A 17,110-nucleotide genomic window follows, 5' to 3' on the forward strand; every position below is an offset into this window, starting at 1 on the left:
CAATTTGGGATCACGTTCACTATCAAACACTCCAATCCCAAAAAAATCCCAGTAATGATCAGCCAGCTCTGGTCAGAAGATGTAGTTTAAAGTGAATTGCGAGTCGTGTTGATGCTTGGATACTACTTGTATATGGGCCCCTCCACTTTACTTTCTATCCATTTTGTATTCTCTCTCCTCACTGTTTTTATTTTTTTTTGCTTCTCTCCCTTCTATTATCAGCTCCCTCTGCCTCTCCGGCAACAAAATCTCCACCACCCTACTCCGGAGTTTGTTCTAGGGCCTGTTTCCATAGCAACATGTTACCATGGAAACTAGGTGACAGTGCAGTGCATCCCATCGTGCCATCGCTAGGCGAGAGGTGTTCGGAAAGGGAAAGTTTGTCTTGTCTGCCTTCTGTTTACCGAAATCGAGATGAAACTGTGATGGTTTGATTTCACCTTTAAATATGCATTTCAAATCTGCAGAAAATTGCTCATTATATTAATAATTGATGTATACATTCATGCAATTTGAATAAACTTTCACAGAGTATTTTGGACGTCCTGATTATCTAAATCTTATCAGCCTTTACAGTATGTTCAAAGGATGAGACACGCTGAGGTTTTAGCCTCAAACCAGGCTGTTGAAAAACACACATTTACTTTTAAAGCAGACTTATTATGCTTCTCCTTATTTTCTGTCATGTAAATAATGTTACCATGTTGGATGTTCAAATTAAACATTCAGATAATGAGGTATGCATATCTGTAAAAGTAAGCCGTGTGAACAAAACCTCAGGCTGTTCTGAACTCTCCGTTTCCTCCAGTTTTTTTCTCAGCTCGAGGTGACGTCAATTCTTTTTATCATAATTTTTTCATCTGCTCAAGGCGTGTTGCTTAAATATTACATAGACTGCTGCATGTAGCTACATGCTTGCGCATGGGAATGTTGCAATCTTGCCGTAATCCCCCCCCCCCCCCCCATGTCCCAGACACATAAGCATAAGAGCGAACCTGAATTCAGACTTGAATGTTCCCTTTCATCGCACTTTTACTCATCAGAAGTTGGAAGTTCACGATTTCCGAGCACGACTGAATGCAGCATAACAGTCCAACGGCTACTGACCATACAGTCTATGGTGCTGACTGACACAGCATATTTGAATATAGTGAAGGAATGTCGTCACAGACACGCAGATTGGAATACTCAACAAAGAGACAAGTACAAGTACTTTCATATAGTGGGTCATTTGATCAGTCACTGTTGTTTAAACTCATTATTTAGATTGTGCTTTAGATAGTAACTTAAAATTGTACTCCATAACATTTTCATCTATTTAATTGTGTTGACCCACTAATGAAAGTACTTGCCTTTTTGCGTGTTGAGTAGCAACATATCTCAATTCTTACAGAGTTGAACTTTAAAAGACAAATAACTAGATGAAAATCTTACGGAGTATATCTTTAAAGCGTGCAAACATGTTCTAGTAGAAACTCAAAATACAAATGTGAACCTAAAAAAGAGCATTGAGGGTCACCTTTAGGAATCCTGAATCTCCATTAATACAGTGTTGACAAGGATAAAAACCATGTAAACATTTCTCCAAAACATCAAAAATCTGAATGTATGTGCCGACTCACTTGCAGGATATATATGTGTCCATCTATAATTCCATCCTTTTCGCCCCCCTCTCTTTCTGCATCCTATGAAATCTTCAATTTGACATCCCTCTGTGCCTCTGTGTTGTGTACAGAGAGATATCCAAAGGCTTGAAATAACTGTACCGTTTGCCAAATGATGCAATTATACAGAAACAGCAATAATGGACTTGTTTTTTTTGCCGCTTCAAATTTATAAATAGAAGAGAAGAAAGAGATAACAGTGTGTTCAGAAAAAAAAAGCTACTCACATGCTTTTCTGTTTTTTATATGTTCAGAGCAGCTATAATGCTCTAGATTGCCTCCACTTTTGGACTACTGTATGTGGTTGTTTGCTCTGACTGGTACAGGATATGAAAATTAGTTATATTTTTGGAACGTCCCTTTCTGTTGTGGGTTTTGTTTGTAGCCAGATTGTCGTTCCAGTTCTTAATTATGAAAAACAACAGCCTGGGGCCAAGTTAAATTTTCTCAAAACAATCACAGTTTCTTTAATCCAAGTTGCTCATTGCAGCCCTCGATTAGAAAGAGAGGGATGGAGCGACAGACAGAGGGACTGACAAAAAAGAGTGACACATAAGCAGAGCACAAACAAACAGAAGATGTGACAGAGTGACGGAGCGACTGTGTCACACCTGCTGCTGAAGTGGTATCAGCTTCTGCTACTACCAAAATGTTTCAATGTATTATCACGCAAATTATACACACCGATGTGCATTCCTGAGTCAGCTGCATATCCCTGTCAAAACTTATTCAGACCATATCAGAACTGCACAGTAAAGCAAGAAAAAGTTGAATCTTCTTTTCCCCTGTCATAGCAGTACTTTATATCACAGAATTGAGCTTCAGCCCACCCCTCTAATGTTCTAGCCGACCTGGTTTGAGACACGTGATTAGCGCTGTAGCAGTCTACTGCATATTCTGCCTGCAGGATCGACTGCCGCCACAAAAATAGCTCCAAAATAATAGCAACAGTTCACCAGTACTTAGTGCGACTAAGAGGACTATTGAGTGTCTGTTGAATTGGATGTGACATTTTAAGGTTGGACAAAGCGGCTCACAGCAGTGAGCTTTTGATTGTTGTGGTTTTTTCGTTGGATGGGCCAGAAACAGTAAAAAGGAGTGATGTGGTTTTATTTTTGGAGACTATTTTAGGCGCTCAGCTTGTCAACTGTTGATTTATTAATTAATTTATTTTTGAGTTGTTTCATGCTTTGACGTGCAGTGTTACTCATTCCAGCTTTGATGCCGGTGGCAAGATGCAAAGGGATTTGTTCAGTCCCCTTTGGGATTAGCTCTGGGAAACGTACTCTTGATGTTGTTTGTCATTACTGTCCATAGAAATCAGGCTAAGATGTAACAGTGAAAATATGTAGTCAACTATACTAGAGGCATATTTACAACATGCTACATACACTTAAAGGGACTGTACACGACATTTAGAATATTAATATAGCACAAAACAAATATTGTCTATGTAAAGATATAGTGGAGTAATGGCGTCCTGAGCAAAGAATGAGGTCAGGCAGTCCCTCGTCAGGCTCCAAGTAATTTCCAGAGCAAAAGTGAGCCGGCCAATCAGCATCCTGTGAAGAGTTACTGGCAGTTGAGGGGGGACGGAGGGGTGACGACAACACAAGAGGCAAGCTCTCATTGAAAACAACAATAGTGGCTCCTAAAGAGGAAGCATATCACAGTTTGTGCTTGTTTTACTCGAGAGGACTGAGAGTTTTCAAAGTTATGAAAAAGTAGCAGGAATTTCAATCAGTCCTTTAAAATAGCACAGCTTTGAAGAGAAATCACTTCCAGTAACATGACAAGCAGGCAGCAGCAGCAGTGGGTTTTCTTGTTTTCTCTTTGAGTTTAAAAAAAGACAGAAAATAAATTATTCATTCTTTTTTAAATCCAACAATAAACTCTTTTGTTAATTTTCGCCAAAATCCAAACGTCTGTATTTACTGTTGCCCTCAGATGCATCTTCAGTGTCAACACTGTTGTATCCCCAAATGAACCTGATTCATAACCTGATTGATAATAAGCAGTCAGCAGCATGGTTTTTAGCATTAGGATCTAAGTTGAGTTGAGAGTTTCGGCATCAAAAGCTGAATAAATGTAGGTCACATCTCAGCAGTTTCTTGTTTTGAATCTCCAAAAAAAATGCACACACCCTTGCCAGCTGAAGGGGTATAAATGATGTGTCATCAGGTTATTGTATGAATAGATTATAATAATTACATCAGGTTTTTATTTGTTTTTTTGTTTTTTTTCTGCAATTATTAGCCACATTGATAAGCTATTGCAGGCTAACCAAACTAGCTGTATATTTATCTGCACATGCCGGTTTGTTTAAATGCGGATCACTGCTGATTTAGCACGTGGGGAAGCTGGTTTGCTATTCCCAGCAGTGGGGGATCATCTAAAACTTGAGCACCTGACTATCAAGCATTTTTAATTTGTTAACTTTGCAGAGTCCCGTGGAAGCCATTAACGCATTATAGTGTGTGTGTGTGTGTGTGTGTGTGTGTGTGTGTGTGTGTGTGTGTGTGTGTGTGTGTGTGTGTGTGTGTGTGTGTGTGTGTGTGTGTGTGTGTGTGTGTGTGTGTGTGTGTGTGTGTGTGTGTGTGTGTGTGTGTGTGTGTGTGTGTGTGTGTGTTCACACTGTAAGCTTTGTGTTTGAGTCATTGTTAGTGATTTTTCATCATGTGCTGTCAGTCACAGTCACAACAGTCGGGGAATTCCTCTGGCTGTTAAATTTGGATGAAAACCTCATCACCTGGAGACTCAGTCCCACTCCAATCACCTCAACATCAACTCCTACAGTGTCTGATCCTCTCTACTCACTGTGGGAGCCCAATCCAACCAGGTGGAAGTGGGAATAAAAAACTCAGAGCTTCAACAGCTAGCCAGACAATCAGTGTGGGCATTCCACTTCATCCATCCATCCACTCTTCTTGGCACGGTATTAATAACAATCCCAGGTGTCTTTAATTATACCAGCAAGGTGGGGCTGAACAGCAGCTGTCCAGACTAACTGTAGTGTTGGCACTGCCAGGAGAGTCATCAGTATGAGGTGTCAGAATGCAGCCAACTTTCTTTTGGAGCCTTCCACCTTCCAGTGCATGCCTCGGGGCAGACTCTGTTCAGGCTCCCTCATTGGCCAGACGCCACGGCAGTTCATCTAGTTGTAACAGCTTTGTTGACAGTGAGTATCTTTTAATTGTTTTATTTATTAAATGGTTTTGTTGGCTATTGCTTTTGGAGTGCTCTTTTGCTGCTACTTTCTATAGCGTGTAGGTCAGTGTGTCCGGACAAATTACAAGTAAATAATAACTGTGAGGAGAGAATGTGTTGTTTTAAAGGCTCCTGCGCAACTGGACAGGTGTCTTTTAATTACTCTGGATGGATGGAGTTCTGCTGAGAATTACACATAACTCTACGTATGTGCCAATCAAAGTGATATTGGAAGAAGTTGCTCTGCCCTGACAGGTGCAACATAACTAACAGGCTAGTGAAGGAGATGTCAGTCAAGCCCAGTATGTACACCTGCTCTATACCTTATAGACCACACTTCCAACAACCATTTTCTGTCTGTCTTTCTCTCTCTGTAGTTTTCACTGCTTTAATGTGAATCCTGTTCCTCCGCTCCCTCCCTCAGATACAGTACAGTCACACTACACTGGGCTCAAACCCATCACTTGCTCCCCCGAGTCTGCAGCGCTGACTGCGAAGGCTCTAACACTTGCTGTATAATGAGACAGTAGAAGCACAGTTAAAGAACAGTTTTATGATCCAGTATTTAATGAGTCTCAGCCTGGGTCTGTGTGAAGAGCCAGAGCTGCTTCATAACTTAGGCAGTATAGCTGGAAAGAACAAGAGTGCTGTCTTATTGCACATCAGCACAGAGGTGAAAGATAATTGCAGTTTTACCCAGATAAGGGGGGCAATTTTAGGATTTGACGCACCTTACCCTTGGCTCTTGTACAGTCCTGAAGTTCTGGGACATTTTCTCTCATGTGTCTTTATTTCAACTGCAGAATTCACATTTTGAACCTCTGAAAAGACCAAACCTGTGACTCTGATTGTCTTTGTCCCATTTGATACAAACAGGCCACAGGAATGGCTGAGCCCTTGAAGAGTGAATAGCTCCTCCCCAAATGTGCTTTAGGTTACTCAAATGAATGCATTTGCATGTTCTGTCTCTCTACATAGGTCATGGTACAAACATTACATTGTGGTAGACTGAAAAATAGTTGTCGCCAGAAAGATTGACACCTGTCATGTTGTTTAAGATATACAGTATGTCATCAAGCACTGTTCGAATGTTAATACTTAAACAAGAACAGATTACAAACTGTTGTACTAGGTATGCTGCCGTGTGTAAAGTCTGCTGTACAATAAGTCCAGCAGGGACTCCATGCTGACCAATGGGATGCTTGCAGCCCTTGACACTAATTGGCTCCCTCTGTCTTGTTATGTCAACATACGCAGCTGCTGGCCTTTACAAATAATGTTGTAAATATTTGGGACTTTTCTCAAAGCTCAAGCCCCAAGAAATTACCCTGATAGCATTAATCCTCATTTTAAATGTACAATACGTGTTACTTTGAACCAGATCTAGGATTTATGTTTTATTGTCTCAGATAATGTATTAGCTTATTGTCGGGCAATATACCATCAATCGCTGGCACTCTGCCACCCAAACAGCTGATGTTACATTTCTTCTCAATTGACAGTCCATATAGAGTCAATGTGGCGGCAACAAATACAAGTACAGTACATCAGTTGTGAGAACATGGGGGAGGTGTGGTGAATTGGCATCAAGTTTTCCTTTAGGAAGACTCAACTTGGGCTGCACTTATATGTTATGTAAATCAATAGCACAGATAGATGAGCATGTTTGCTTTCTTGCAACCAAACCTCAAGATTAAATTAGTGTGTGTGTGTGTGTGTGTGTGTGTGTGTGTGTGTGTGTGTGTGTGTGTGTGTGTGTGTGTGTGTGTGTGTGTGTGTGTGTGTGTGTGTGTGTGTGTGTGTGTGTGTGTGTGTGTGTGTGTGTGTGTGTGTGTGTGTGTGTGTGTGTGTGTGTGAGAGTACGTGCGTGCGCGCGCGTGCGCGCGCGAGAGAAAAGCCAGGTTGTTATGGAAACTGGCTTGCCTACATCTGCAGCAGTCCTCCTGTGCTGTACAGTGTTTTCGACCTCTAGTTCACTTAGTAAATTAGTTTTGCTGTTATTCAGCTCAACTTGCATACAGCAAACAAACTCTAGACTCTAGAAAACCATCTTGACGATTCAAGTTGTGCTTTGTGAAGCTGAAGAATGAAACCAGTAGTGTATGAGGGACGGAGTAAATGTACCAGTGCCCTCTAGTCAAACATGATGCATTGACCTGTTACTGTTACACGCACCACCCCAATTGGATTGTTTTCCCTCAGCGGGCCGAAGTGAACGTTTCCTCCTCTTCTCCTCTCTCCCCTCCTCAGAGGGAAACTGAGAAAGGTAAAGACAATGTATTTGCTCCACTCAGGAGTAGATGAGCCTCTCCATAAAGATAGGATGCTAGACTTTGTTTTTGATTAGCCAAGCCAGCGAGGGAAACCACAGGAGACCCACTTTTTCTTTGTTGTAGTATGAGTCACTGAGAGGTCTCCAGCGGGTTAAGACCTGTGGGGGAAGAGCTTCCCTTGGCCTCTGGGCCAGCAACAATGGCTGATTATTTTTTTCTTACCATGGCCTGGCATGTAAGTGGCCAATATAGATGGAAAACTGGAGCATATCATTTTAGTGAAACTCTCAAGGATTCTTAGTCATCATATAGTCTGTGTTCACTGCAGGAAATTTTCCAGAGGCCCTTGAACTGTTCTTGCAGAGTTTGCGATGATGAATGTATCTTGGCTGCTAACTTTTGTACAGCTTCACTCACACAATAAAGAAAACAAGGGCTGTCACTTAAAATAAAAAATACGTGGTAGCTGTGTTCACAATGAATTTCAAACACCATTTGATTGTATGAGGAACAGGGTGAGAGTGTTGGAGTACGGTGAGAATTTAGAATTCAGACCAATGATTACAAATCAAACGTTTTACTATGTTTGGGTCATCATTTCAAGTGACAGCCCTAAAGGAAATGCCGGGAACCATTTTAATTCTACAATACTTTGATAAGAGTCAGCTATTTCCAGTAATGTTTACTAAGAAGTTATGTAGTTTAAAAAGAGAGTGAGACTACCATAGCCAACATTTCCGAATAACTTCCTCATAAGTGCTTTCAAAGTATCAAGGTGGTTCTGGTGTCAGTTTTTTGTCTTGTAACATTTGGTTGGTTTCAGTTTAAGTGGCTTCCCTGTGCTACTGGCCCAGTAAATGGACTGGACTGTGTTAGTGTGCTACTGGAACCTCCACCGGGCTGTCCTGTCCCCCCTTCTTTATCCCACGGGAGCCCCCTTCAGCAGCCAGACACACTGGCCCATTTTACTTCCCTTTCTGCCTCCTTCTGCATCTGCTTCCCTCCCTCTTGTCTCTAGCTGCTGCCAAATTTTATCTCTGGCTCGCCACGCTAAGACTTGAATTGGTTGTTTCTATTTTGGCTCTTGATCTGTCCACAATGTCTGTCTCTGCTGATTGACCTTTTCATTTCTGCCCAAGCAGTTAAATATACAGTGGCAGTTTATGGCTAAATCCAATCATATAAAGTAGCAAAACATTAGCTGTGGTGTAAGTTGTGAGCTGCAAGTGTTGCTAGATAGAGAATGACTACAATAAACTAATTACCCAGCTGCTGCTGCTGCAAGCCTACCCTCAAGAACTTAATGAATAATTACATATAAGTGCAAGCGACGGCTTGATAAGTGTAATAAGTGTCATGGGCTTTAAAAGGTAGCATGAGATTTAGAGACTGAGGAAACAGAGGCGCAGAGGGAGTGAAGAGGAGCAAGCCAAAAATAGGGGAACATCCTCTCCCTCCATTTACTCTTCCTCCTTCGAAGCCAAACGTGTCACTGTACCACCCGTCAATGTTTTGCTCCAGTTTCTCTGCAGCTCATATTCCTCTGAGTTTTAAAATTTTTTTTAACTATTCTGAAAGGCAGATGAGTTTATTAATTACACCTTCCCTGACTCTGTGCCTTCCCATCCAGTACAAAGTTTTTCACATAGTCTGCATAATATTTTCATCATACGTCGCAAACCTTGCTTAATTAATTTAGCATATTTATTGGCAGCAAAATGTTGCTTTTGTGTCTGTTACTGCTTTTAGGATGTGGCTGTGGATAAGAAAAGTTTTTCCAAAATTAAACACAAGCGAAGTGCTCTCACACACGCACACACACACACACACAGGCTTTGGAGTATAGGCATTAAAAGCAGTGTAAGGATGCTGGGAGCATGGCAGTGGGCGGGTGTGGGTGTCTGAAGTGTGTCTCTGTCTTTCTCCGCTGGTGTGAAAAGTAGTTCAGTAATTAAAGCAAACCTCTCTCTGGTCCCCAATGGAAAGGGAAGGCAGAAAGGGTGAGGAGGCTGTGCGAGGGAGTGGGAGAGATAAAGAAGAAAGGAGAGATAAAAGCCAGAGACGGTTATTTTTGATGAAAAGGGAACGAAAGGGAGGTTTTAATTTTAGCTCTGTGTGCCGGATTGCCACGAGGGGAAAATGTGGCAGCTGAATGCGAAGATGCTGATCGGTTAGACAGGGGGTAGACACACAGGCACGGATGAACAACACACACTGACACTCAAGTTCTCACATTACAATTCAAAATTTGCCTGAAGACAAGAGTTTTCCCTCATAAGGGGAAATGACCAACAGGATCAGCAGTGACCCAGTTCAGTTACATTTATTGTCAAAAAATAGTAATTCCTTGTCTTTATTGATCTCCATTCACCTAAAGTCAACCCACAAATTAGGCTGCTGAGAAAGACTTTCATGACACAAAGTCGTGCTCGTTGGCAGACTAAAAAAATCCTCAATTCAGTCAAATCTCGGCGTTTATTTCCACTGTAAACATTCTGCATATGTTTTGTGTTGTTTGAGCTGTTTTCTCAGTGCTGCTCGTTATCCAAACTTTCTGGTGTTCTCCTCGTCTAACGAAGCCATGAGTTTCACTGCTCTGCTGCCTGGTGTTTTTGTTTTGAGAGGTGTCCCGTCCTGACCTACATACGGTATCGTGACCAGCGCTAAACTTTTGTCTCCATGACAACGCGAGGTGTGAGAGGAAGGGATGCGCCTACTTGAAAGGCAAGATGTTGCTGTGTTTCTACGGTAGCTTGAGCCTCCGCAAGCCCACACAACCAGATTTATATCGGAACAGATATTTAAGAAGGTATCAAGCCCTAAAAATCTCCATTTTGAATCAGTGTCAGCACTTCCTATAATGTTCATTCAAGCATAAACAAGGCATTTTTTTTTCTGCGCAAGGCACGGGTGGATAAGATGTTGAGGGAGAGAAAAGGAGAGAAAGTCTCTGATGTATAATTTATCTGTGCAGTGGGTGTGCGAAGGTGATGGGTTTGAGCTGGGTGAGGAGAAGGAAGGACAGGGGGGAATTAGAGAGGGAATTTGGGGAAGGAAATGTGGGTGGACAGAATGGAGGGTGAAGAGAGGGAATCCAACACCCGCATTTTCCCTGTTATCCATCACTGTACCAAGTACTGTAAGTGTGACACTGGGAAGAGGTGTTTGTGTAAATGAATATGTGTGATCCGAAATATGCATTTATATTAGGATGTTTTGCTCTTCTGCATATGGAACACCCTAACTTTAAAAAAAAATAAAGTTCCCTGAAGAAGGGCAAGTTCAGCCCACTCGCTCAGGCAAATTTATACTTGCTTCTTCAGGGCAGATGGTGCCTTATAGCGTGTGCACATTTGGCTCTAAAAGGCAAGCATCCTGGAGATAGAAGAAGAAAAAAAGGGAGGGATGACAACAAGGATGGAGGGATGAAGGAAGCAAAGCAGGCTGTTGCACCCCTGGAGGGAAGAGCAAAAGAGCATATCTGCTTTGTTAGAAGACCGGCGGTGAGACCTCATTCTCTCACCACCCCTCCTTTTTTCTCTCCTTGTTCCTCTCACCCACTCCCTCTTCACTTCTGTGTTTTCTCGAGACGTTTACACGTTTTTGCCATCCACATGTCTGGCTGCGGGCTGCGGGCGAGGCAAAATGGTAAGGAAGAGAAGTGGTTGATTTTAAATGCACATTCCTTCAGGGAGTTTGGGGGGGGGGGGGGGGGGGGCTGCAGTGAGGGGATCTGCGGAGCTACATGAGATCAGTAAACAACCACAGACAAGAAGGGAGGGAATTTATAAAATATGATATGAAAATATGACCTAAATAAAAAAGAACCCCCCCCCCCCCTTCTCTCTTACCCCGTTCAAGTATGTGATTGTACGTGCACATTTAAGGGCTGCACAGACCGCATAGCCATGCATGTGTTTGTTTGCACAAGTGTGCGTGTGCGTGTGTGTGTGTGTGTGTGTGTGGGTGTACAGTATCTCTAAAGGAGACGGTAGGCTGCGGTCCATACAAGTCTGCTGACCGGAGATAGCACTCTGTTGTTGCCTCTACCCACTGATCAGCTTCGCCTCACAGTAAGGTGGATGCGCACACACACATAAATGCACATGGAGGGTCCACCTCTGCTTGCCTCTCACTAATCATCCCCCACAGTGAAGCATCCATCATGGGTTCAGAAACTTTTTAGTTACAAGTTTGGAATTTTCTGAGATTGCCACTGTGTTTTATTAGGTGATGATAGAGTTCTCAACTGTCATTGTGATTTGACTAAGACACATACCAAACTACACATCGGACCCTGACCAGTCATATTTTGCCATTCTCCGTGACTCGTGATCAGGAAGGAGGAGAAATGGACCAATGTCACTGTCCCACTTGATAGCACCATAAACCTCAATCCTCTTTCACTTTGCCATGTTTACAGTTGTGCACTGCTCTCTTCTCCTTTATGGGTCAGTGTCACAGAACATAGACGTTGTCACACCATAGGCAAATGAATGCAATGTCAAGTCATCGCGAGTCGTCCGAGATTCTGACGCGTCGTGCCATTCTTGTGCCAATGCCTTGTGGTCAGATCCTGGCAGAAGGTTTTATTTGGTGCATCAGTTTTTTGTTATGTTTTGCATCCGTCAAGTTGAATGTGATTTAATTTACATACATTATGAATATGCTGCAGCTTGCTTGTAGATGGGTAGTTAAAGGCTTAAAAAGAATGGTAATTAGCTTAGATTATTGAGATAAGTCAATTTATGAAAGAATGGCTAACATTTTAATACTATAATTCAGATACTTTCTCTCACAGGTTTTGACACCGTTTAGAAAGGGAGTGAGCTAAGTAGGTTGTGTAAGCCACTTAGCTTGTGAACCAGGTAAACTCACTTAAATCAAGGACAAGCATTAGAAAGTGTAGAATCGCCACAAGTAGGTATTCGTTTTCTCTTAACTCACGATAAACCTTCTATTTTTGTAGCTTCTAACCTCATCTCATTGGCTTCAACGGCAAATAGCTTTGAGATGTGGTTTAAAATTCCAAAAAGCTTGAAAGAGGACCTTGAGTTATGATTTTTACCTTCTATCATGTTTAATACAAAATCTCAGGTCATGAACGAACTTTCACGATCAACTCCCTATTAACATTTTTCTACCTCAAGCATCTGAGCCGTAACGGGTCAGTGTTGATGCAGGAGAATCTGAAAGAATGACAATGTGCTTACTGCCACAGAAGACACAGACGTACCTTTTCAATCTCAGATGCAACCAGATTATGTAACCCGAAGGTCCTGCAGAGTGATATCCCAGAGTAAGATGTGGCCGCGCCTGCCGCCCTGTCCTCGTCTGACCACAGTCACTTATCTCTACAGTATATTTAGACGAACCTTAGCTCAGAGAGGAGAGAATGGAGATAAAAGAGGACGAGTATTATTGCAGTCGAGCGAGAACAGGAAGACAAAGGAAAGAATAGGGGAAATTGAGGACGCACACCTTGAGAAATAGAGCCTGCAGAATCAAAGAAATGTCACTCTCCTGGATCGACAACTTATCTTCTCTCTGACTAATGCGGAAAAAGGTCAGGCAGGGATTTTGACTGACATCCAAAGTTAATATGTCAAAGGGTTAGTCAAGTTCATTGTTTTCTCCCAGTACAAAGACTGTTTTGGTCATGTCTACCAAATGTATTCTTAATGGGGTGATCACAAAAAGGCTAGGTTAAAACGTTTATGGCTGCATGAAGAAACATTTAGATTAGGAATATTAGCTAGGATCAATAGTATCACTATGATTTTTATAGAATGATTGATATTACAATTTCATTTAACATCTTAAAATGATGGTGGGGTTACGTGGAGTTCCTCGTGGGGATCTGAACTCGTATCTCATATTACCTCTTTGTGGCAGTACACTTAAGACAGGTCAGGTCACTTAGACGCAAGCTTCTGCCACCACACTGAATAATTCAGGGGAGGCCATGATGCTGTGTGTGTGTGTGTGTGTGTGTGTGTGTGTGTGTGTGTGTGTGTGTGTGTGTGTGTGTGTGTGTGTGTGTGTGTGTGTGTGTGTGTGTGTGTGTGTGTGTGTGTGTGTGTGTGTGTGTGTGTGTGTGTGTGTGTGTGTGTGTGTGTGTGTGTGTGTGTGTGTGTGTGAGTGCGTGCGTGCGTGCGTGCGTGCGTGCGTGCGTGCGTGCGTGCGTGCGTGTGTGTGAATGGTTTCAGTGGAGTGTGAGTGTATGAAGATGGGTGCTAACAGAGTGGTTTCCTCTGTCCTGTCGGAGAAGCCCTGTGGCCCACTTAGGCTCAGCTTACAGATGACCAACTCAGAGTGGATGTTGAACACTGACTCAGTGTTTTTGGGGATGCCGTTTCTTTACTCCAGTGTTTGGGTGTGCCTGCCTGTAAGCCCTCCTCCACTACATTCAGACGAGAGACTCTACATTAGAAATTTTGTCCATTTTTAGCCACATTACAGCTAATATGCACGTCCACTCTGTAAATATGAAACACTGGTTTATCCGCATCATTCAGAGCACAACATTACATCGGAACAGACCTGCCAATGTTGATCCTTTATCATAGTAATACCACCACTCAGATGTGTGGGTGGATGATTTACATAGTGCCAGAGCTGTTGTTGTAGTATTCATGCTGATATACATACAGAATGTGTATAAATATGACTCACCGCACTTAGTGCATCATCCTGTTCCTCCTCATAAAGATTTCCTGTGAAATGCATACATGCTGCCCATACTGAGCGTGAGAATCTCGGTCAGTAATGTGTCCTGCAAACGCATAATGTGAGACGGGGTAATGTACGTGTGAGTTTGTTTATGACGGTGAAAAAACACAGCAGAATTGACTTTTCAAGCTGTCCTCCAACAGCCAATCAAGCGTACAAGCTGTCATTGTAAGAGGGCAAACTGTTTTCTATAGTTCAGTATTGCCTCGCAGTGACACCAGCCCTCCAATCGACGGTGATGTAAAGCTCTGGAGTTACAGGAACACAGCATGCATGCATACATCTCAGTGTCATGAATAATGGCTGAAAGGATGAAGTCAGGATGATGCACTTTGTTAACTCCATCTCTGGTTCACTCACGCACAAAAGCCTCCGGAGGCTCCATCTGCAGCTGTAATGTTCTTTGACTTTTTTTAGTTCCAACAACCTGATGTAAGACCTGCCCTTCTGAGGAAACTGTCAGAATGTATTTTTAACAGAAAAATGAAAGATGTACGCATCATTTTCATAGATAGTTGTAAACTTGATAGTTTTAAACTTGATATGTATTTACCAGCAGTGACCACGATGCTGGTTTTATTTTTAGCTTGTGTGTGTGTGTGTGTGTGTGTGTGTGTGTGTGTGTGTGTGTGTGTGTGTGTGTGTGTGTGTGTGTGTGTGTGTGTGTGTGTGTGTGTGTGTGTGTGTGTGTGTGTGTGTGTGTGTGTGTGTGTGTGTGTGTGTGTGTGTGTGTGTTCGTGTTCGTGTTCGTTTTCGTTTTGGCTGAGCTTTGCATCTCTCCATGGAGCTACATTTAGAACTAAGTTTCCTCAACGTTCCTGCCTGTTAAAAGGAAGGTGTTCGTTGCCACTGTGTGCACAACATTGCTGGATAAATACTGTATATAGATATTATCATTATTATTATAGATATTGCAACTTGCTGCTGCTCATGGAGGAATTGTTGGGTCTCTGTAAATCACAAATGAGTCAAAGAGTGTATTCTCGACCTGCTCTATATGTAAAATGTCTTGAGATAACTTTTGTTATGATTTGGCACTATAAATAAAACTGAATTGAATGTGTTTATATCTGTGCTTGTGTCATCATGGCAAAAAGCGGTCATACAGACACCTACTGTAGCAAGTATTTTGCCAGGTGTTTATATTGGTGTTTGTCTGGCTGTCTGACTGTGGACAGAATTTGTAGCCACGATGGTGTTCAGACTGTGCAAGATGCAGTCATGAAACTTTGCAGGTGTGTAGTTTAGATCAAAATGAAGGTCAAGTTTGAAAATGCATGGTCTGAGCAAGCCCCAGGCCCGATTTGACATTGCCACTGATGTGATACCCTTGCAAGATGGCCTTTAGTTTGATAACATTGAAAAATAAAAAGCCGTTGTATGACTAAAGGGTCAAAAATGACTTAATAACAAATCATTAACATCCATGTCTACAGTTCTACTTAGCTTTTTGCCTCATTTAGCTCAACATGTTGTTGTTTTGCAGCATTAATATTGTACTGTATGGTTGAATATCAAGAAAGGGAGAGGTCCAGCACTTGTTTTGGCTACTTTGGCACAAGCATTTAAGGTAGGGTAACAGTTAGCCTAGCGCTGTCAAAAGCAAAACAATAATCAACAACAGTAAACTTATACTGTGGAGCTATTTCTTGACCAACAACATCAAGTTGTATTATTTTGTTGATCAACAGTTAAGATACGTGGTCCACCTAAAAAAGTTTAAACAAAGGTTTTAAAAATGTATGTAAACCACTCTTTCTTCTTTCAACTCTATGCTACATTTTTTGTCAGGTACTCCCTAATCTAGATCACCTTACCCTTTCCCCTCCTATTGCAGTGCATTATATTACTCATTTCATGCCATATTCAACGACCCCTCCACCCTTTTTCTCCCCCTATCCTCTGTGTCACAGTGGAGAGTGAATAATTCATGTTCGGGCTGCTTGCCGGTGGAGATGAATCATGTGAGAAGAGCAGGATACACGTGCTCGTCTCAGAGCGACTCCTCTCTCCAAGGACCCCAGGACAGCGTGGGGGGGAGCCACTGTGCTCTGCCATAGCTTTATTTAACAGACCACAGCCACTCCACCTTGGCTGCATGACATTACATCCCAGCTTTTATGACAGTCACACGTGAGCTCAATACCAGTTCCTCTGCCTTCGAAGCCCAGCCATCAACAGAGACCATCAGCAGCTTCTCGCTTTATATCCATATACTATATCTACTGCATCTACAGTGTATGGTATTAGGCCTCATGAATTGGCTCATAAATAATGTCTCCAGAACAAGTTTACATGTTTATATTTAGTTATCTGATCCCCTGGAACAATTAAATGTCCATATGGTGGTGTTTGCTCATATAACACAACACAAAATCATCCTAAATGAAGGCTACAAGCTATTTCTTGAGCTTTCAACAATATCTTCATCAGTGTATGAAGTTTGCTCACTTGTCAAGTTTTTTTAACACGATGTTGTAACTCAATTTCACATGTAAAGTTGTAAATGGTTTTAAATGTTCCATAATTGTATAATCATTTGCAAAAGTGGGACAAAGATATTGTTTTGCAAGTCTTAAGTCTTGGCATCCCGAGTCATGTCCAACATTGTTAGCGTCAACACACATCACCTTAAATGTTGAATGTCATTGCATTTTTGTCTTTTTAAGCCGCATGTTGCCAATGTTTTTTAATACAGCATAGTCGTTTAATCCAACCGCGATAATCTCAGGTCTCATCTTTGGTCTGTCTGCTAGTATGTAATGCCTGGCAATCAGATCTGCTGTTTGCCGGCAATCATTATCTAGCAATGCATTAGGAAAATATGTTGACCCAGTTTGCATGTTTGATGTATGAAATACAAAAAGTTTGTTGCTCACTGCTCGGCAGATTCTGTTCCTTCACTCCCACACACACTTCTGTCACTGGAGAAACTCCCTGCCTGAGTCAAACTAAATATGTCTCTGCATCCTTGTTTGTGTACATTTCTATAGTGTGTGTGTGTGTGTGTGTGTGTGTGTGTGTGTGTGTGTGTGTGTGTGTGTGTGTGTGTGTGTGTGTGTGTGTGTGTGTGTGTGTGTGTGTGTGTGTGTGTGTGTGTGTGTGTGTGTGTGTGTGTGTGTGTGTGTGTGTGTGTGTGTGTGTGTGTGTGTGTGTGTGTGCGCGCTCCTTTGCCTGAGCTGAGTCCTCTGAAGCTCATCGTGTCCTGACGCACACGTGTATCTCACACACAGG

The 17,110-nt window shown here is 42.2% G+C and overlaps 1 protein-coding gene across 2 annotated transcripts in view; it reads left to right on the forward strand.

Moving 5' to 3' along the window:
• ece2a (endothelin converting enzyme 2a) overlaps nucleotides 1-17,110 on the forward strand; it is a 75,443-nt gene that overhangs the window by 57,209 nt on the left and 1,124 nt on the right. The window lies entirely within an intron of this gene.

Source organism: Echiichthys vipera (genome assembly GCF_963691815.1).
Source record: "Echiichthys vipera genome assembly, chromosome: 15".
Classification (NCBI taxonomy): Eukaryota; Metazoa; Chordata; class Actinopteri; order Perciformes; family Trachinidae; genus Echiichthys; species Echiichthys vipera.